Here is a 24124-nt window from a genome sequence, read left to right on the forward strand (position 1 = left end):
GTGATATATTTAAACTTTAATCAGAAAAAGCTTTTATGCAGATTAAAAAGATCTCCAAACGCCGTCAGATTTCAATCGAAACCTACAACATTTGTGTTTATGTCGCAATCAAATGCTACAGGTCGTTTGCCTCACACAACAGCAGACACAAAATTGTCCCAGACCTCTGTGAAGAGTTTCATTCACACGCCGATAGATGGCGCGTCCTCCGACCCTACCGATTGGTCATCTCTGGAAACTGCGGTATTCTCTTTCGACGTTGCCTACGTACGCTCTTCTGACCGGCACGAAGCGAGTGAAAAACTCTGCATCTTCCCCCTTTATTACCGTGACATGTCCTCAGGTATTGTGTAAGTGGTCCAAGCTTACAGCCACCTTCAGTCAAAGTCACTAATAATTAGTCAAATCGCTTGTTAAGGGGGATATCATATATCAAGTGAACCTCCGAGCCGAAAAGGTAGGATGCTCATCATTTAGAGTTGATGAATTATAAGTATTTTTATATAAAATACTCAATACAACGTCATTAAAATAATGGATCATGTTTCGGAAAACTCTCTGCATCATTTGGTTCCTTTGATATATATATAAATATATATAAAGATTAGGGAAATAAATGTAAAGTGTAGGATGTTCATCATTAATAATGATGGATTATGAAAGTTTTTAAATGTAATATTAAGGATGAGGTAAATGAAATTATGGATCATACTTTTGTCAGTTTATTTTGTGGTTAGGTTGTATTAAATTATTAAAAGGAGGTTTAGGAAAAACGGAAAAATAGAAGTAATATGGATGCGATTTCGTTGTGAGTAATGTAGTTAATTTATTTTTCAAGGGAAAAAGCATAGGAAAATTTCAAAAACTTTATAGAAATTTTAAAATTATGTGAATATTTCTTAAATTAAGATTTTAAAATTACTAACAAACATTATTCTAAAAGCTGTAAAAAGTTTTATTGAAATCCCTTCAAATTTACAATCATAATTAATCTAATATCGTTAATTTGAAGAGCAAACTTATCCAAAACTTAAAATTAATTTAATTACAGGAAAAGATAGAAAAATCTCAGACCAAAAAAATTTACGAAGCTTAATACTTTTGTACCAAATTCGCTGAAAATGAGACCAAATTACTAAATATGAATTATCAGTTGAGTAAAGTGTTAATATACCGTATAGTAGATACTAAAATTCTTTGCTCATGAGTTTTCAGAGAATCTTACTTCATTTGCTTTATCTATGTTAAAAGATTTTTTTCTTTTTAGAAGCAGTGCAATAATTAACTGATTAAATACCTTAGAACGTAATTCTATGGGATTAGTTATTACCATTTAATGAATATTTATTAGATATTCGATTATTGAACTGGGAGTAATTTTTGGCACATATTTGATGAATTAATATTGCTGAAAGTTCACCTTATAATGAAATTATCAAAGAAATTAACTTCTTAAAACGTAGAGCTTTAAAAATTGCAAAACACCTTAGCATTTTAAAAATATATTTCAATTTTATACCATTTTTTTAAATGTATTTATTATAAGGTATTGTATGCTTTAGTATTTATATGTGTTATTTAATCCAATTTAATATTTATATATATCAGTTTTATGTATTGTTTAACCCTTGAAGAAGCAATGACTTTGGCTTAAAAGCCTCTTTCTTTCTTTTGATAAAAGGAAATAATAAATACGATAATAAATATTTGATGCTCTTGGGTTAGTTATATTCACAGTCGTTTTTATGTGGGCACCCTAAAGTAAAGTTTATAACTATTTTAAGCAAATCTTTTAAGTTATTTATATCCTCTCAATTTCTAAGTGGTTGCCTTTAAGAAATATGTATCTTATGAGTTTTGTTTGAGTATATTTAAATGAGAGAAGAATTCTTAATTTTTAGAAACGGATCGAAATTTCTCATTGCAGTTCTTCAAGGGTATTCCTTTTGGAACCCGGTGATTAAAGTATAAGAAATCCTATTTTTAAATCCATCCATACTCGAATAATAATATATTACCTTTCAAGTTTCTAAGTTATGATGCATGAAATGGACGATATATGTTTCGAATTTTATATAGTGTTCAACATAACAGATGAACAATATATATCATTCAATGTTCAATTTTATTTCTTCTATTCCAGATACGTAGTTTGTGAATTATTGATTTATCATAGTGTAACCGATCTAAATTTCTGATATCAGAGAAGCACTGCGAATTATTTAATTGCACAAATCTAAAAGTTTCTTCCATAATGCTTCCTTCCACAGTTTTCATTGTTAGTGGACTATGAAATGAGAGTCAAGTCAGATAATAGTTATACGAGAAATATTAAAGACTTATTTGAATTTATGAAATTTTGATCGGTTACACTGGGATTGAAAATATTGCTTTAGACTATGATTTTTATATGAATAGTAGTATATTCATCAATGCATATGAGTGACTGTTTAATAATTATATATGCGATAATGTTCTCCTTGCGTCTGGTATAAAATTTGGTTTTGATTCTAGATTTTCGTTATGTATTTTATAATTAAAATTAAAAATAGTTATTTTCTTTTAAGAAGAGATATTTATTAAAGTAATAAGTAAAATGAATTTGGTGCATTGTTATTCTACTAAAATCGAGAATATTATGGAAATTGATTAATCATCTGACATCATTACGGAAAATTTATATATTTAATTTTTATAAATATTATTGAGTTCGGTTAATTTAAAAGTTATAGATTCATTTACATAAATGGCTCAAGTGTAGTCGTATCATACGGCAATATGTTTTATGTAATCTAAATTACTTAATGGAATAGAAAAAAAATTATTTCACGAACAGAAATAATAGAATTGTGGATTGAATGATTATGGTTACGTCAAATCATTTATTATATTTTTAGCTTTCTCGAAACTGATTTTAAAGAGTAAGAAACAAATTGTTTCTTGCTGATTAATGTCTTATAAATGAATGAAATAATTCTAATTAAAGTATCTCTCTTTAAAGTACTATAGAGAAAAATATGATTGATCAAATCCAAATTTTAACCTTATTTATATGAGGACATGTTTGAAAATGAATGACGCAAAATAAAAAAGAAATGTAAAGGGGGAAAAAATGAAAATCCATTCGGGTAATGTCGATCCATTCAAACACCAATTCAATATTTTTGGCAATATTTGCTATCAATTCCATTCTTAAGATATTCTCAATTTATAGCTACTACTTAGCATGTCTAGGAACAACACGACGACGGATTATTTAAACTAGGTAATAGTCTTTCTATTTTCTGGCGTCAATTTTTAAAAATGTTGTAGATTATTTATTTCTGAAACGCGCGTCATGGAAATTTAACTTTTTAGCCACAATTTTTGTACAGTATTTGAAAAAGGACACTTTAATTGTAACAGCCTAATATATACAGAAAGAGCAAATCCTGTATTAAGAGGAAAAAACTAAATAAATAAATAGTACATCTACTTAAAATATATAAGTTTTGATGTGTTAAGAATTCTTGTGATTGAATGATATGAAGTGCTTATAATAGTTAATATTTGGTTTTGTATTTTTAAAAAATGAATTTCAGTTACGCTGGCATATTTGATATGGAACGAATAACTAATATTTCAAATAATGAAAAGAATGAAAATTGCTCTGAAAATTCTTGATTTGGAACATTAAACATAGAAAATTAGATAATCGATGTTTCAGTGCATTGATAAAGCAGGAAAAAAGTTGTTCAGTATATTTTCGGTATTAAACATCATATACTTTATTTTATATGCTTTAGATACTTAAAAGTTTTAGCATCAGCTTTTCAAAATGTCACGGAGAAACTGTGTATTCATTTTCAGGCTTCTCAAAAGGCATAGGTTCCACCATTTTCTTTATGGGGAATTCTTCCGTTTAAGTCAACTTTGTGAATTAATTTTCCGAGAACGATCTATTTGCATTTCTTTCAATGCTGATATTCGCATTTTTGCTTCAGAAAGCCAATCAGTTTCTAATGTTTGCATAACATTTTTTTAGTTGTAGTTAGTATTTTAAGAGGTGGAATAGAAACCCTTTCCGTTTGCTTTCATGCTATCTAATTGAATATTGGGAACAATTTTAAAAAAATATTTCTTTGATTAGTAGGAAAAGAAAAATTGTATAATTGGAGATGTTTAACTGAATCAAATTGTTTCGCTTCATCTTTTCTTCCCAATTATTTTTGCAAAATCAATTTCATTAATGAATAAATACTATTTAGGCTTTGAAAAAAAATCCTTTAATCCATTATTTTTCTGCTTCTCTTAATGACATAAAGTTTAACTGAAATCAGTATCTTAATTATTATAGTACTTGACTATATTATTAATACTTGGAGGTTCATAGCGAATTTTCATAAATATAACATGTAAGTATAGTAATATATAATTATAAAATTTTAGCATTTTAACTGCGTTTAAATACAAATATGTTGACATTTGTGCTTAACAGACGCGTTACAATTAGTTAAAAAGTTATAATATCTAAGCTAAATATATAAATATATAGGTATTGCAATTTTGACATTTAAAAAATACTTGAAATGCTGGACATTGTGCTATAAATTCAGATCAAAAAATTTTTTTCCCTCAATTCTTACAGATTCTTAATATGTTTGTTTCATTTAGCATGAATAAGATTATCTTAATCAGATGCTCGTCGAAAGAAAAAATTTAAGTACAGTTATGAAGGTTCTGAAGTAATTATGAAATTCATAAGAAATTTATGAAAATTGATAATAATAAGGATTTAATATCTACAGTTCTTGTTAATTGATCGAAAAACAAAATGTTTATGAAGCAATAAACATTTTGTTTTTGTGTGAGAGTGTACCCTCTCTCACGATTAAATTTTAAATGAAACAATAATTTAAGCGTTAGATATTTATATTACAGTGTTAATTTTTTTAAAAAAATTATTTAAAAAAATAATGAATTATATAATATATTTATCCTTTCGTTTTGGATAAATTATAAAAAACTGACGCCTTTCACTTAAAAAACATGCAACATACTCCTTTTAATTTGAATATTTTAGTTTTTTTAAGATAATTAATAAAGAAATATCTTAAAATATTTTAATAAATTTTTCATAGTATCATGCCTTTTTCAGAAATGTATATTATATTATCATAATATTTTACTGTCATCATCATCAATGCAATAAAATATCAATAGCCTTTTACAAATTCTAATTAATTTGAATTATTTAATAACTAACTAATAATTTTCGGATCCTAAAACAATTTTTCTTTTTAGAAATAAGTAAAGGGGAATTCATTGGTAGTTTAAGTGTTTTATAAAATTTTAATTAAAATTAATTTTTAAATTGGATTTACTAGAATTCTTCATGTTTAATTATGTAAATTTAAAAGTAACTTTTGAAGGAAAAAGCAACAACTTAAATTTGGGAAAACATAGCCCTTTGTTACATATTTAAATTGTAATACTGTAATTAATTTTATAATGTTATTAAATGATTATTAGTCATGTAAAAATTCTACATTTAATTTATTATGACTATACCCATTAACATAATTCGCTTTATTCAATGATTCTACTCGTGTAATGTGAGTGAAAAGGGTGACAAAAATTCTCTAGAGAGTTTTCGTCGTCTGTTTCTAATTAGTTTAAAGGTCATTTTAAAACAGTTATTCTGTTTGCAGCAGTTGTCTTTACAAGCATTGTAATATAATATTATCTCAAGGAACAATGAAAATTAATTTTAATACCACTACATCATTAAGGAGCCTTATTGTTCCTAATAATACCGTTCTGAAATATGAACTCGTGTTCTCGCTTCAGCTTTCCCAAATGCATACATAATTTGGTATTTTTCATGTTTAAAAATATAATGTAGAGAATCTTTTTGAATTTTAGATTTTTTTCTGTTTATTTATGATTTCTAAATTTGATAAAGATCTATAATTTTGGTGTCAAAACCGAGCATATTTTTTTCCACTGTCGAAATTATGTTCCGTGTTTGAAATTTGAGGATCAATTATGCGCTGATAATAAAATAGATAGACAATCTACTCTTTCACAGTTAGATCCGAAATTTGACTCAAATCCAAAATCCAATGATCGTATGATCCCAAAATGAAAATCGTCTAAGTCTTCTCCATTAAATGCTTTGCAGACTGAGACGTTTAGTGTAAAAATCAAAGCCAAAACTTTTTCTAGATTTTTAATTTCTGGAATTATCGTATTTACATTCATATTGACAGCATTCCAATTTTTATTTATTTTTTAACTCGGAGAGAAATAAAGCACGAAAAATCACCAAACTCTCGGGATCAATGTTTTTGAGCATTAACAGCATTTCCTCCTCGCATGATACTTAGCACATGAGGGCAGAATGTTAAATGCGGAGAATCAAAAACTTTGAAAGAAAGCTTTATTTTTAATTATTAATGACATTTATATAAAAAAAATTACTTTTTTTGTTATTATCAATATATAGCGATAACCAGTTAATTATAACAATTAAAATCTTATGACTAAAAAATCTCTTCAAATATTTCATAATTGGATATAGAATTTAATATTATGTTGCCATTTGTTTCAGATATTTTTCGAAAATTAGGAATGATATTTTTAAAACTTTATTACCTTTTTTCGAAAGTATTCAGCTCAGAAACATTTGAGAGCGTTATACTATTGCTTATAAAATCATAAATGCTAAAGAGATTTTGGAAGTTTTTAAGTCAAACACACATTTAGAACTCTTTTTGATTAGTAAATTCGAAAGAATTTACTAATGAATTCGAATTCAGAAATTTAACTTTATTTATAATAATTTATAATAATATTTTTTATTATTATAAATTGACACACTATAAGTGTGTTTTTAAATAACTGTGAAATATTTATTTTCACCTATTATTATACGAAATAGTAGAAAATGATTAAAGTGTTCTTGATGATATATTTAGTTCCTAAATGGTCTGGTAATTTATTTCTAAGCCATGACAAATAGATACTCAGTTTAAATTGAGACAAGATTTTATGTGACATAAAGTATTATATTATATATTGTTTCATTAAACAAATATACTATTGCGAAACTTAAAATTTATATAGCCCTTGGTTCTTTTTGTTATATCTAATAAAATATGTTTGTCCAATAATATTTTAAGCAAAAAAAAAAAAAAAAACTTTGCTGTTATGAATAATTATGATAATTCGTGATTGCATGATGACAAACGTTCAAGTGCATTAAACGAAATTGATTTTGTAATACACGGGTAGAATTTTATGAGGAGAAAGGAAAAGACGTCACCGTGTGACGTATGACAAACATACGATTAGAGAGCATTCGTATTTGTGTTTGCCGTTTTCATTCAATGTCGTTGAAATATCTAATTTTATTTGATAAAATCAATATTAATTAAATAAATGGCAATAAAATTTAATAAATAGCATTTGATAAGCTACAAAAACAAATTCTGTACAAATAAACGGAATTTTAAAACTTGATTTCAAGAAGTATTTTATATTTATATGTTAATATTGGTATGTACTGGTATAGTAAAAGTCTTTGCATTTTAAAATTGGTATCTTGAATGAAACTGTCTGATCAAGTTCATTAGAAACATGATTTAGAGTAAAAGGTTACAAGAAAAAAAGTTATGTAATTGCTTGATTTTGAAAGAAATTGTAAAATGTTTCTATTTATATGAAGCATATTATCACTATTATTTAAAATGCAAAATCAAAACACAAAGTAGAATTCTCTTCCCTCTGAGTATCAAGATGACAAACAGAATTTTTAGAACTTTGTTTGAAAATATTATAGGTCGTTATATATTGTTCACGTGTTTTACTTTCTCATGTACATTTCATAAAGAAAACATAATAATCGTAAAAAAATTCGAACCTGAGATTTTGGCGAATCACTACGTTTCAGACCTTCTTGAGTTCGAAAAACACATTTTTGGAAAATGTCCTTCTGTCTGTCTATGACAAAGATAACTCAAAAAAGGCTTTGAGATAGACGGTTGCAATTTGGAATACGGTCTTTACACTAAATTTGCAGATTTCTATAAAGTTTTGAATAAAATCTGTTAAGGGAAATTCGTTTGTCTGGCTGTTCGAATACAAGTTAAAACGATAATTACAAAATGGAGAGTAAGACAGATTAAATTCTATACGCAGAATTGACATCTACAGTGTAGACACCTGTTAAATTTTGAGTCAAATCCAACTACGGATTGACTGTCTGTCGGTCTGTACTTTCAGAAACAAGTAAACGCGTAATTCTCTTCAAAAGCATAACATACTTTTATATATCAAATTTGGTATGGAATTTGACTAAAAGTTCAGTTTTGTGTCAAATTCCTGCTTCAATCGGTTGAGAAATATTATCGAAAATCAAATTTGAGTTTTATATACTACTAGTCGCTTTGGCGACCAGCCGGTTCGCCAATCTTATTGTTCGTTAAAATTTTAATAATTAAATATTTTATGCAATTCCAACTTTAATAGATTCTTCAGCAAAATATGTTAAAACTTCAAATTTTGATAGTCATATAATTCACTCATAATATTATAAAGGCATTCAGTCATAACGTGATATGTATCTCTCTAATTTTCTGTTGCCCCTCGTAGAATTTATGCTTTAAATTAAAGTGTAAATGATTAATCTGCAATTAATATAATAATATTTTTTACTGAAACAAAGCATTTTTTTTAATAATATGATTACTGATAATACAGTCACTGAGCGTTTAAACTTTATGGGCACTAAATAATATCTTTCTTAATTTATGTAATATCTCAAGAATTTGTCAACAAAATTTTCTCAGATTCATCATGAACAGATCGCTTAATTAACAATGTTTAATTTTAAATGCATCAAACACTAAGAAAATAAAATGAATCGTTTAAAATAACCGGTCTAAAACAGGTTTAAAAAAACTACTTAAAAAACGATGTACTTAAAACTATAAGCATATACAAAAAAATATATAACTAACATAAATACAATTTAATTACAAAATCATGCAACTAACCTAAAAATAATTTAAATCGTCCGTTGATAATGGTTGCCATGACAACAATCAGAACACACTGCGCATACGTGAATTTTCTTCGCCAGTACGGTAACGCAAATGCGTGCATTTTTCTACGCCCGTTGGGGTAACGCTATGCAGATTATACATTTTTAATTTCCTTTATTCTGTATTATTTTAATTCAAAAGTACTTCAGAATGAATCTGAAGCATGGATTAATTAACAATGTTTAATTTTAAATGCATCAAACATTAAGAAAATAAACAGAATCGTTTGAAATAATCCACCGAAAAATGTTAACCTTAGCCTCATTACTGTTGGGAGAAAAAAAAACTGAAGCCTTACTTATTTGGCGGTGGGGAAAATGGAAGATTTTTTTGGCGGGAAAGTTAGTTTTTAATTAATAATTAAAATTTCAAAAAAAGGGACCCCAGGTGCACATTCCCGACCTCTAATGTATACATGTACCAAATTTGGTAGCTGTATGTCAAATGACCGGGCCTGTACAGTGCCAACACACACACACATCGAGCTTTGTTATAAGTATATAGATTAACGCGTGCCAGGGATTAATCGCCAAAGGACTGACCAGGGACGACATAATAGATTCAGTAAAAATGCTAATTATACGCCAAAAGTTAATATTTCATAATTATTGTACGACAATGCCATATAAGGCGTCTTCTGGCGTGGCAAGTTTATTACTGAATGCGATAAAGATTTGGGCAGACCACTTCCGCTGGTGGAAAATATCATCGCACTTCTACTCAACAGAAAATTGTGCTCCTACATGATTATAATTAATGGGAAAAAAAAATCTAAAGCTTGGATGTGTGGAAAAACTAATCTGAAGAATTTCTGAATTTTAAGAATAAATAATAGTATACAAATAATACAATTTCTGAAATAAAATTGTAAATCTTTCTATAAAATTGAAATTAACCAGACTGATATAAAAAAAGTAAAATAATATTAAAAATTTGGGAACTAATTTTATCAGATAAAAATCACGATGTACTATCAGGATACAATAAATTGAAAATCTTATATCTCTTAGCCATAAGCGTGAAATTCACAGCATGATTTGTATGATATTAAATTCTTAACAGAATTTGCCGTATGAAAAAAAAATATCACTATTGATTTCGGGAAAAAAATTGGGTGAAAGCTTTCTCATGACTGATATTCGAGTTTTAGAAACTATTCAATATTTGATAGTTTTAAAAGAGCCTTTGTTCATTTGCATAGTAATGAAATTAGAGTTTCATTATAATAAGATATATGGAATTTTTCCGAGGAGTCTTTTATTAATATTTCAATCTTTTTTATTCTTTGCTCTTATTTATATGTATAAGAATTTGGATAATTTTAGAAATAACTATTAAAATTTAACTATAAAGAATCTGATTTTAATAATTTCACTTAAGAAATTATATTTTATAGATAATTGCGATGAATATTTAGTTGAAATATTACTTTAATTTGTGTATCTCTTATAAAATTAATATATATGGTATAGCTTTAAAAGTAAGCGATACCTGTTGCCGTAATATTTATATTTAGTATCATAATTTCATAAGTGAATTGACATTATTAATAACATTAATCAATAAATAGCATTTATTAATTAATTATTAAATAACATTTAAAATAAATTAATTATTAAATTAAATAACATTTATTATTATTATATTATTATTAATAATAATGAAATTATTAAATAACATTTGCACACATAATTCCTCCTAGAAATTATTTTGACCTTCTTACTAGCATTGTATTAATATTTATGAAACATTTATGGAAATTTAATTTTGTTTCTCGATTTAATTTGAAAATACTTGGCCTTCGCTGAATATACTTATCTATTGATTTTCCTGATGATGAAATATTATAATACACAATATTAAATGTTAAGTAATACTGTATAACTATCCCAAATTAAAAAAAAAAGGATAAGGGATTTTTCCTCGCAATTTCCAACGTTTGCAACTTTCAGAAAATTTGATCAAAAATGAAACCGGTAAATAAATATCCAATAATGCCCGTGGATTCTTTCAACATGGAAAAAATCCGTGGATTAATCCATTGATATTTAGATTAGCCTTTTGTTTTTATCATTCGGAAATCTCAAACATGAATAATTTATGTATACTATTAACTGATCACTAAAAACGAAATATAGATAGAAGACCAGTGTAAATCATGCCGTAAGCACCTATTCAAATAAAATATGAGAAATCTTTGTATTGCACAGATATATTACTTTATTATATATTTTGATTCTTGACACTTTTGAAGCTACGCATGCTTCAGAAATATTAAGAAAGAAAACCAAACTGAATATCTTAGTGTCGAATAGGACATGATAAAGTGTTCTCTGAATTTATTTTTCCCTCAAAATTTTATTCTTCTATTTATCATTTATGGAGATAATTCAGCCGGTTTTGTGGAAACTTGTGTTCGAAAATGAATTTTATGACAGCATGTGTAAAACGATGAAATTTTATCATTAATTGGCTTTTGTATATGATAAGTTTCAAATTAGAAGATGCAAGCCAGATTTATAAAATATTAAATAATTTTTTTATATAATTGTATTGTTATTAAATTATGTTTTTAAAAATTTATGTAAGTATGCATTTATTAACTACATTTTCTTACTATTCGGTGCATATGTGGTAACATAAGTTTATTTTTCATTGCATGATAATATGAAGAGAAAGTGGTTGAGGGAAAATATTAATATTTCATTAATATGGAAGGATAACATTTCCTTGATTCTGATGACATTGCAAATAATTTTTTTTCCTATCCTGCTGCAAAGTTAAGATACGTGGTATCTGATCTTTTCATTAAATATAAGTGAAATATCAGAAGGATTCAATTTCGGTCATAAAAAGACAATATTTTGCTTTTATTCGATAGACTTTAAAATGATGGAAGTTTTATATCCTTAGTTAAAGTCTTTTCTTGAGAAATTTTTTCCCTGGAGTTGTATCTTGAAACGTATTCTTTACTAGAGAAAATTCTGGCCGAGTGCTGTATCTTGATTCTTTCCTAAAGATATTCTTTTAATGTAAGATATATTTTTTTACAAACAAGTATATCTTATTTTTCCTGGATATATATTTTTTTTCTTTGACATATATTGTTTCTTTGATACATAACAACATTTTTTTCTAAGAATGTATCCTAACATACACTCTTTCCTTGGGATAAATCTCGAGATATTTCTTTAAAACATATGTCCTAGAATTTTTTAAAACTATAGTCTTAAGATTAACACTAAGAGTATAGAATGAAAAAATTCCATGTGAAAATAAATAGACATCAGTATTTTTATTTTGCCGGATCATCTATTGAAAAACAACAAAAAAGATAGCTTTCAATGGCTATTATTTATTACTAGAAAACTGGTTTCATTCCTGGAAGATGAATGAATGCAAACAAACAATTTTATCTATAATGATATCTATTTGTAACGCATTTGGGCTATTGACCAATTTCATGTATGATTAGAAATTGAAGGAAGTTAAAACTAATCCCGTGGTTATTTCAAAATAGTAGCACTGTCATTTTCTTTCTTTTGACGGCTAATCTATTTAAGCGTGAGGAAGATAATAATGATTTTGAATTCAATTATTGATTAAATTGTCCAATTTGAAAAATCAAGGTGACATTTCCGAATAAATCACTTTATTTTGAAATATATAAAGTTGACATAGAGCATGGAATTCACACTCCGAATCCCGGATCAGCCATAGCAACTTGCTAGTACAAGCAATGTCGAAAATCTGAATGTTATTTTCTCTTAGTTGGCAAAATATTTATTTTCGATATTTATCTCGATATTTATTTCGATAATATCTTAAATTTATATTGCTAATTTATCAAGTCTGATTTCGAACTGAATTTTCCGTTTTGTGACCTCCCGTTATTAGTTAACAACAACAACAACAAAATGCTAATATATTTGATGTACAGTGGTTGTCGGAGTTTTCTGAATTCAAGATCCTTAACCTTTAGAACATTGTTATTTTATACCTTATGCTACTCTTAATAAATCTGAAATTGCTTTATTACTCTTAAAATTAATTCTTCTTATTTTTAATAAATAATGATAAGCAAAACAAAAAATTTTTAAAGAAAATTCACTCGGAAATTATTCTAAAGTATGGAAAAAAAAGCCATTTTCAAAAAATTTAATAGCTAAGTAAAAAGTGATGTTAAAAAAAATATTTTTCTTTGAAATCTTCAACGAAAAATATACTTTGAAAGAATAAATATTACTTTACCTTATTACTTTGTAAGAATAAAACTTGCTGTCTGCATATGTAGTCCACCTTTCGTCAAAATACGAGATTTATGAATGCAGTAAAGCATAGAGGTAAAAAGCGTTCATAAAGTTTTCAATGTTGAGTTAAATAAAATGTATTGAAAAATTTCCTATTAGCTTTTAGATAATAATTACTCTATATTTTTAATTTTTTAAAAAGCACATTTTACTCTTTGATGAATATACGTTATCCCATAATTGGAGAGGTGGAGATATTGAATTTAATGGGGTTTAGTTTTTGTTATATTAATGCCCCATTCCAAAGTAAAAACTAGGTTCGTTTTGTGGCGGGTCTAGAAATTTTGAGCCCTGGTTAGATAATGAGGGTGATACCCTAGCTGGCATCTCTCATCAAACTTCCGCACCGCTCTAGAGTTAGGATATTTCACCTCAATGGAATTAACACGTAACCAAACTCGATCACATAGCGGTGCTTCGGTAGAATCAGGCTCGAACTTGGAATTTTCCAGTTTCAAAATCGTGGTCATACCATCAGACCATTATACAAGACTGCATTGTTTTAACATTCATATAAAATTTTATAATAAACTCCCCATATCGGATTTTGCCTACGTACTCTATAGACATTTTATTAAAATTATATATATTTAAATTTTAGAAAATATTTTGTGATTAGAAAAATTTATTATTTTGCTATTATTTATATTTTTTTCACTGAATCTGTATGGTAATAAATATTAATCTATAAAAATCTTATTCATTTTTCCAGTCATATTTACATTTCTATGACATAAATGTGTATATAAAACAATAGTTTCTAAAAATTAACGATTATATGAAAAAAAAAAAATATATACAAAATTAAACTGTTTTCTACATGGAATAATTTCAGATTTTTATGTACAACTTCCGCATGCATTCTGAACACAGGCATTTTTTTAACATTAGATATAATTATATATTTTCCTACACATTCGAATTAAAAATTTTTTAGGGATTATCAATCTCTTCTGGATCTTCGCATTGTTTTCTAAAATTCACTTCATTGTAATTCAGAATTCTTGATTTATTCATAGATTTTCGATTTCACATTGTATTTGGGAGATATATTGCTTTATATTTTAGACAGAGTTTAAAAAAGAACATATATGAACTTGAAGTAATCATGAATCAATAGCTTTTGGAAAATAATCATAGATCATTTATATGGTAAATGTTTCAATAAGTGATTATTTAAAACGATTTTTCAATAATAATAATCTTTGCATAAAGATAGTTCACGCTCTTATTGTCTTTTTACCGTTTTCAAACGTGTTTATTTAATTGCGAAATTTTATTAAAAAATAATAAAATCTTCTGAACAATTATCTTCCGAATTCCGTTTTAAGTCTTGCGTCACAATCACAAAATAGAAATTTCGATGATATTCCGAGAATCAAGTTTCAGTCTCATTTCCTAAACATTAGAACACTAGCAGGAAGATGCAAAAAGTAAATAATAAAATTCTGAGAATTCAACAAAATATACGAGTGTTGACAAGGACGTGAAAAGAAAATCAACAGAATGAATATATTAAATTGAACCGAAATAGGAAGGAACAAAATAGAAAAATATTCTTAATACCTGCACCCTCTCAATTGAAGGTTAATCCACATAAATTAGATGTCATATAAAAATTCTGGCTTAATCACAACCAACATTGTTTACACAATAGTAAAAGTACGTGTGCTTTCTTAAGAAATTGACCACTGTGGTTGAACAGGTAACTAAATCCCCCAAACGAATTATGCATGTGGACCAGTGTTGAAAGTTCTCCCAAAAACCATACCACCCCTTTATATCAGATTTAGAGAGAGAATACAATATTAATTGATCAATTGCTCCAAAGCTGTTTTGACAAGGTTGATTGAATATTTATACTATATCCCGAGTCACTGATTTAAGAACATAGAGTTACTATACCAATTGGATCAGTAACTCAATAAAACCAGGAAAATACATGTCCAGGAAAATAATACACCGTTTAAAGAAAACTGCATTAATAAATTATTATAATCATAATATTAGTTCCAACGTAGTTTAATTCTTATAGATTGGATTTATAGATTATATTTTACGAGGCTATTTATAATCGTTAAAGAGAAGTTCATTCTTTCAGCAAACATAGTCCATCAAACAATTCTGTTTACTGTAACATTATTATTCCGTTTATTTTACCACTCGAATAAATATATATTGTGTCAATGACAGCACAGGGAATTTCAATTGAACCAGTGAAAGCTATTTAATGAACAGGCAGGGGAAACAAGTCAATTGCTTACAAATTTGCATAGTGATAGAGACACTTTGTATTGATGTAACAGTCTGGTGGTATTTTCGCCTGTAAAGTGAATTTATAAATGAAAATGGATATACTAAATATTTTTAATAAGGTAATATATGTATTCATATTAAATGTATATACGAGTAAAGTGGTGTAACTAGAATATGAATTAGTATTTAAAATGAGTTCGTTTTAATCTGCTTAAACACCAATGATACTAATAAGAATATATGTCTTTTTATCTGTTGGCATTGTATAGAATAGAACATTAAACCGACAACCAAAATTGGCACAGGCACACTTTAGATGTTGCTCTTTTTTAAAAACGTTTTTATTAATTCACTCTCTTGTCTGGGTGTTTGTTTGACTTTCGATACAAATGTTATGAATTTCAGATTTATCACAACTTTCCTTATCAACAGATGACGTCATAAGAAGTCGTAACAGTATTTTTGTATTTTATTAATTGATTAACACGTTTTTATTAACTCGCCTTTTTGTCTCTCTCTTTTCGATCCTTATTTTGCAATCGTATTTTAAATTAATTCACCGATGAGCTAAAGACTTCAAACTAGTTCAGAAATGGAGGATAACACAATATTAACTTACTTATATATTCGGTACAAATTTTGCCATCATAGAGATGCTAATTTTAAATAGAATACAAAATTTCATACACACAAGACTGAAAAGCAAAAAACAATTACATACATAAAAAAATAATTTACCAAGTTTTTAAAACTGACTAAGGATTATAAAATAATTTCTCCTAATTCCATGCAGATTTTCAGGGCAATATGCATGGGATTAGGAATCTGTATGGATCTAGGATATGTTATTTTACACTTTTTAATCTTCTTTAGGAAGGTGTATATTAATTATTTCTTTTTAAATACTTATTCACATTCTAATTATTTAAGATTATTAATGGTGATTTTGGTAACTAGTTCACTACTTCTTAACGAAAATATTCTCACACAAAAATAAAATTCACCCATTTTCAAAAAGTAAAATTTTGTTTTCCAATAATAATAATAAATATTTTGACGAAATATAAGAATTTCGGAAAGCTTTCGAATTCGTAAAGCTCAGTATATTAACAACTCACTACATTGTTCCAAAACAGTGTTTCAACTTGGTTGATGCAATTCTCTTTCTATAAATATTTTTTGCCAGAAGGTTTAAACTTTTTATAAGTTAAATTAAGTTAAGTAATTTTTTTTTCAATTCGAAGCCATTTTAAACGAGTTTACATGCAGTTTTCCTTTTTCATATTTTAAATAGCGAAATTTTTTATTTTCGTTAATAATTTCATTTATTTTTTTTAATATTTTGTATAGTTAGTCTGTCAATATTTTTACGAAAAAAAAACTCTATTTCACTTCTTAAATAAATTTAAAGAAGTGCAGGGCATATTTGAAAAATGAAAAAAAAATATATATATATATATATTTATCTTTAAATATTTATTTTTATATAGCTATATTATTATATTATGATTATATATTTTTTATACTGAGTCATATTTAAATAACTTACATTTTTGAAAATAAAAATCTATATTTATATCATATGAAAAAAATATTTAATTTTTGATACAATTGGCACAAAACTTTCTGGCACTTATTATCTCACTCACCCTGCATAAAATTTATGTATTGATTAAAATGTTGAATGACTTCCATGATGTTGGCGAACAATAGTTCCGAAATATTGATTTATGGCGTTGATTTATATTTTTAGATAGTGGCGTAGATTTATACTTTTATAGAATCCATCATATCATTTTTGGCGATTAATTCTGAATACGCAGTTTATAATACTCGAAAATCAAATTTATATTAAGATTCTTTGGAATCAAATTTGAAACCGGACAACAAATATAGTCACAAAATCACAAATCTAATTTGATATGTTTAATTCATTGCATTTACGTACTTGTGAAAATACAGGCTGACAGAAAGACAACTTTTGATATATTTTATTCCAATTTTGTTAGCTATCTTTCCTTTAGACGTTAAATATGTCTACCAAATTTTATCCATCTAGTTCTCTTAGTTTTATTGTTATCGAGTTCACTAGTACTCGAATTTCCAGATAAGATTTCTGGAAATGGATTTTGCCAAAAATTTGATGGAATATATGAATTTGATAATTTGTTGCAAAACATATATCAAGTTTCACCTGTTTTCCTCAAAGAGTTTTTATGTTACTGTTTTCACAGACAGGCAAATACGCTGGGAGATTTGAAACAGTTTTCACAAAATCTCGAGTTCGAATTCTTTGACTATCTCAATATTTTCTCGATACTTCGTATAAGATTATGTAATAAGTCAAAATTGTCTTCATTCTACAGTATTTATCAAAAACTGCGACGCAGTACTCATGCTTAAAATTAAGTGAACGATAACAAAAAATAGCAAACGAAATTATTTTATAGAATCTTTTTTGAGTAACAAATCTAATAGTTATATCCTTAAAAATTTTAGAATGCAACTGCTAAACATAGTAACTATTCATTCTGCTGTTAAGATAGTTACTCTTTACAAAAGGATTTGCATTGAAACATTAATGGACATAAGATAAAAGAAGAAGTTATTTTTCTAATGATTAATTTTTTAAAAAGATATTGTGAGTTGAAATATCATAATATTATACATGTATTTTTTAAATACTATTGTACTCATTATCATTTTATGATCAAAATATGAAAATAATTAATCGCATTTTTGTATAAATTTTGCTTTTTGTGATTGTCTAGCTTTATTTCTTATTAAGAATTCTTTTGCTTTCTTCCAAGTTATAAAATAAATCGTAATTTAAAAATCATTCTAGTGACGTATTCATAATTCCAGGAGATTTATTTGATCCCCAGTTATCCTCAACTTACCTTGCTGAGTTTTGAAGTTAGATAATGTTGTTAAAATTAAATTCGAACTTCTTTAAATGCAGATAAAAATTAAATTATTGCACATTAAATTCTGTTCTTGCAACCATATTGAAATCATACAGGTTCTGCATAAATGTCCTTTTCAGTAAACATGACATTTTCGAAGGCTTATCGTTTATGCACCTTTCGCTATAGCTATTTGTTGAAAATGTATTATGTATCCCCTCTATATAGTGAAATGCAAAATGCAAATTCTGAATTCTAGAAAATTCTTATAATCGTTTAAATAAAATTTTAGCCCACTTAATCTGAATGTCAATATTTACAAATATAGAAAATGTCGTGTTAGTTATTTTTAGTCCCGATGTTAATTTTATTCTGTCAGTTTTGTAAAATTATATGTTGGACAGATGCAGAAAAGAAATAAACTTTTTGAAATATTATGATGCTATCGACGAAGACATCCATTCAAAGTGATGGTTTTATTGCTGTACATATCTTTCGATAATTTGATTGATCTGTCATCGCTCGGACAGCGGATATCCCTTCTATTTAGACTAGACGAATGAGTTTTATTTAAGCAGTAGGGTTTTTTTTTCTAAAATAAAAGCATTTTAATTTTAATATAGAATTTTAAGCACTGAAAAATAAATAATTCAATCACATGACTATTTATTTTATAAATGTGAAGTGAAAATGACAAATAATTTAATATTAATCTGAAAGCAGCATTCTGTGTACATGGAGTCTATATACAAGACCCTTGATTTGTGAGTAGAAATTCACGTAGATTTTTTTCAAAGTGTAATATTAACATTCACTTGAAGAAAGGATTATAAGAAAACGGCATGCATTATAAAATCCATTTACAAGGTGATGAAGAAATAACAGGAGGTGTTCGGAGTCCTGTAGCGAGTTATGCATTGGACGAAATATAACAAAATTTAGCCACCATGCACATTAAAGTGTGCGGTTTCGATTCATAAAAAAAGTGCCAAAAATCGCCTATAGGGGAAATCCTAACGCTGTAAGCGCATAATGTAATAAAAAAGAATATATAACTGCGAATAACTAAATAAAAACACACCAAATACCAATGTTATTATAGCAACTTATAAATTTGACTCAAGGTGACCACCAGCCATATGTTCTAGTAATTAATTGAATGTGGTACACGAGGCTTTCGACGATGGCTCGCCATTTATTCGTCTGACATGTAACGTTATTTGTTCTTTTAAAGTAGGAATGTCAGGAACATGTCCTTGATACAACGCCTATCAAACTTCCAAGTAGCCCTCTACAACAAGAAATCGTCCTCGGCCTGGTTTAACAGCAGGAATTCCTGTTGTTTCAAATCTTTCTACCATTCTTCGTAAGTTAGTTATGGTCATCGGTTCTTTACGTAACTATTTTAAACACCAGTATTCACGAAGAGCAGCAGTGGCCTTTTCATCTCGCTGATGAAACAACTTCACTAATAAGGCACGTTCACGCAGTGACAACGTCATCTATGAGTGAATTCTTGCACAGTGACTTTAATTCCAGCAACCCTTCCTTTTATCCTCTATATCTTGCCACAAAGTACCTGGACATGCAAATTACATAATGAAGTTTTCGATCGCAGCGCTAGAATTTTCCCTATCGACGTTTTTTGGTACTATTTTTTTTTTTTTTTTTTTTGCTAAATCGAACCTTATACGTTAATGTGTATGGTGACCAGATACATAACACGCTACAGGGCTCCGAACACCTTCTGTTATTTCTTGATCACCCTGTATACTTAAAAATACTATGCTCCAAGTATCTTTATCTTTATTCTTTCTTTGGGTATCCAGTTTTCCATTCTCAATATCCGCAGAGCGGACTTTTGTTCCACGCTGCTCTAATGAAATTTGAAAATTTAATTAATGAATTTCAGAATACTTTTGGGTTGTTTAAATGTATTTAACTATTTCCGATGATTACATTTTATCTCTATATTAATGGAATGTAAATATTTTAGAATTAGCTTTTTAATTAATATTCTAATTTTCCCCCCTTTTTTTCATATAACTGAGGTGCCCTTCCCTTCTTTCTTTGTTATTTTATAACTCATTAGAAGATGATAATTCACAGACTAGAATGAGATGTTTCACTGCTTTATTTGAAGGGCCGCATTAAAATTTAATTCTTTTTTATCTATGCATCACATTGTACAAATTGATATTATATAATGTATAATTCAATAATAGTTATAAATTTTTATATTTTCATACCATTTGTTGTTTCTTAAAATTTTGAGTAACATTTTTATACTCAGCAAGTTGATAGATATGTACTTCCATCTTTCTAATTCCTTCCGTAGTTGTAACTGATCCAAAGAAACAATTTAAAATATTTTCTGCAGCTTTTTTAAATGAACATACAATTGATTTTTATTTGTGCATTGATATCCTTTTTTAATTTAGATATCTTTTATATCCTCATAAATAACATTATTACTTTGTCCATGAAAAGTTGTCTTCATTTTCAATCAGAGGCTTAATTGATTTTTCTAACCACTAGGGCTGGTTGGTTGCTGGGTTTTATTGGTGGAAGAGACGTGTATGACTATATTGCTCCAAACTTATGGTGAATAAACAGGATCATGGTGATAAAAAATATGATGATATATAATGGATGGTTGTTAAAGAGCTTAAAATCATTTTGTGATTATCCATAGTGATTAAAATCTTGGCCAGACATGATGGGAATTGCATGAAATCCTTTATTAACATCTGAAGAGCATTTATTAAATTTCCTGTTGCTTTTTTGCATCTCCTTGGACACAAGGCACATGTCCAGGCGGCATTTGAATTCATTAACGAATATTATACAACATCATCTTGCCAAAGGTAGTGATTACAGCATGGATATATTCGTTGAACTTTTCTAATGTTTTGATATTCCGGGTGCATAAACCAAATTCTTTATAAGCCCTCAAAGGAAGAAATAACAATGAAGAAATCGGAGATACCTCAGTTATGTGTCTTCGCATGTCTAGATTGAACATATTGAGGAGAATGAATATACCTTCCTACAAGGTCAATTCATATAGAGCCTCTGTTTCCATTCTATGGCGTTACAATAAATAAAAAAACAGGAAAATAAAAATTCTTTTATATTATATATATATATATATATATATATATATATATATATATATATATATATATACCAATTTTTATATATAAACCAAATTATTCTTTATGTGCCTTCAAGGGAAGAAATAATATATAAGTTGGAAATGCCTGAGCGATGAATCTCCGCATCAATAGATTGAGCAAATTCATCCTCTGTTTCCATTTTGTCGCTTAGAATGAATTACACTTACAATTAATATATATTGTTTGTTTCAATATATATATATTCATTCGTATATATATGAATGAAACATCCGCATTATAAATGGTATATGTCTATATAAGAATATATATCAATACAAGAAATTTATACCTTAAATTATATATATATATTTATAACATAATATAATGTAAGATATGCATTTTATTCATATATTATTGTGAGTCTTAATATATCAAATGTCAGGTGTTAAAAGTTATCATAAAACCTTCTTGAAATAGTTTAATTTCTTTGACATCTCTCATGATCGATTTACAATGGAAGCCTTTCAAATGAGAGAAAATAGAACATTTCGCTTCAGAACTAGACAGCGAGAAGTAGGTGAAGCCTTTCAACTTCTCGTACAAATTTTTCTACAACTGAGATTGTGTCTTTTCATTTGTATGCAAAAGAAAAGTTGATGCAGCATGAATTCTCATTTGAACGAGAATTGTAAAGGGAACATTCTTATATCTCCTGCTTTTGATTTGACAAAGAATATGAAGAAAGAATTCTTTCAGAAAAATAAGAATGAATATTTTTAGAAATTAATTATATTTATGTAGCATGGAATCACTGAAAGCATTTGTGAAAGTTTCAGTTGTAGCGAAGGAATATGGGAATTTTTTAGTATTTATTTTAGAAACACAGAGATGAAAGAAAGGTTATTGTTCTTTCTATGATGTTGACTTCTTTTATTTCAACATGCATAGAAATGAAATCAGATTCAGATTCTGGGAATCAGGACTGGGATTCTAATTTTTAGTAGAATAAAAAAATGAAATCAAAAATTTATTTTTTATTTTACGAGTTTTTACATTAAAAATGTTGAGATGATATGGCACAATAATTTCAATACTTCAGGAATTTTACTCAAAATATTAAAAACTAAAATAAAGCGATGGTATAATTAAATCTAAGATAGAAAAGGATAAAGCAGAGAACAATACAATAGCGAAAATTTTCAAAGGTATAACTGATATTTTATCAAAGAACATAACATTGATATCACGAAATTTATATTATATATATATATATATATATATATTAAATCAAACTCTAGTGTATCATTGCATGTCTTATAAAAGTATCTACATGACTGTTTTTTCCACTTAATTAATATTTTAACATATTTTTGAAGATGTGAATATAATAATCTGATTTGATTTGGAAAAAAAATCATAGAATCATTTGCCAAACATGTCAAGCACAGCACTCATAAGTAATAAGATTCATTTTCATATTTTTATAGAGAGTATTGCATATTTTCTGAACGATTATTATTACTAATAATTTTCTAAATGGCAGTTTGACGGAGCAAGATGTGGGAGTTAGAAAAAAGAAATGTACACATAAAGAAATAGCATAAGGCCTTGATCAATATGTTGTATACAAATTAGTATTCTAATCACATTTACAATATATTTTAATTTTTGGTTATTATACATAATTTTCTCTTTCTTTTTCAGTATGATGGTTTATTTTCATTGAGGCTCATTTAAGTGGAAATGTTTTACAATTTGATCTGATGACTGCATTTTTTAAAATAATATTTTCTGCTTTTTAGTATATTAATGTAACTATGTATATAATATGTATTTCTTAATTAATTTCTACTTTAATATACAGGGTGCTTATAATTAAAGTTCCACTTTGAAATGGTCATCAAATGAAAACTACTGGACCAAATGTTATCAAACTTGGTAATAATTTAAAGGAGGTCACATGAATTCCTTTTACGCACAAATAAAGTTCAGAAACTCACACCATGGAGGAGGAATGGCGCTGTATGCAATATTGTTAAACAAAATAAGACATGAAGACATCGGTTTAGAATGTGTTTAATCTTTTCAGAAAAAGGAACCGTTTGTGGGGTCATGTAAAAACCGCAATGTCTTGTAATTGGCTTACGGCAGGAAAAAGCAAGCAAATGATTTATGCAGATGCGCGTTTCACGTCATTTGATTTTCCAGATAAAATTAGGCCGGTTTCTCATTGATACGAATCTACAATGTCTATAACCATGCTTTTTTCTTCAAATGTTATTATGAATGCGATAGCATTGAACGGCGTGATTTGCAAAGGTATCGTTCAGTGACAGGAATACGCCTAGGGATATGCTAAGAGCTATTGTTGAGAATGCAGTAATGCGATTTACCTTGCTTTCAGAAAATGATGGATGCTACATTGAATATGTTTTGTAACATATTTC

The 24124-nt window shown here is 27.4% G+C and overlaps 1 protein-coding gene and 1 long non-coding RNA gene across 4 annotated transcripts in view; one reads left to right on the top strand and one right to left on the bottom strand.

The window, feature by feature from the left end:
* Positions 1-24124, bottom strand: part of LOC129959349 (uncharacterized) — a 336984-nt gene that overhangs the window by 292984 nt on the left and 19876 nt on the right. The gene's annotated exons all lie outside the window — the stretch shown is intronic.
* The window catches only part of LOC129959334 (calponin homology domain-containing protein DDB_G0272472-like), a 207004-nt gene continuing 183146 nt past the window's right edge, over positions 267-24124 (top strand). The window contains exon 1 of the mRNA XM_056072159.1: positions 267-457. The gene's annotated coding sequence lies outside the window, so the exon portion shown is untranslated. The remainder of the gene's footprint in view (positions 458-24124) is intronic.

This window comes from Argiope bruennichi, chromosome 2, assembly GCF_947563725.1.
Source record: "Argiope bruennichi chromosome 2, qqArgBrue1.1, whole genome shotgun sequence".
In the NCBI taxonomy this organism is placed as follows: Eukaryota; Metazoa; Arthropoda; class Arachnida; order Araneae; family Araneidae; genus Argiope; species Argiope bruennichi.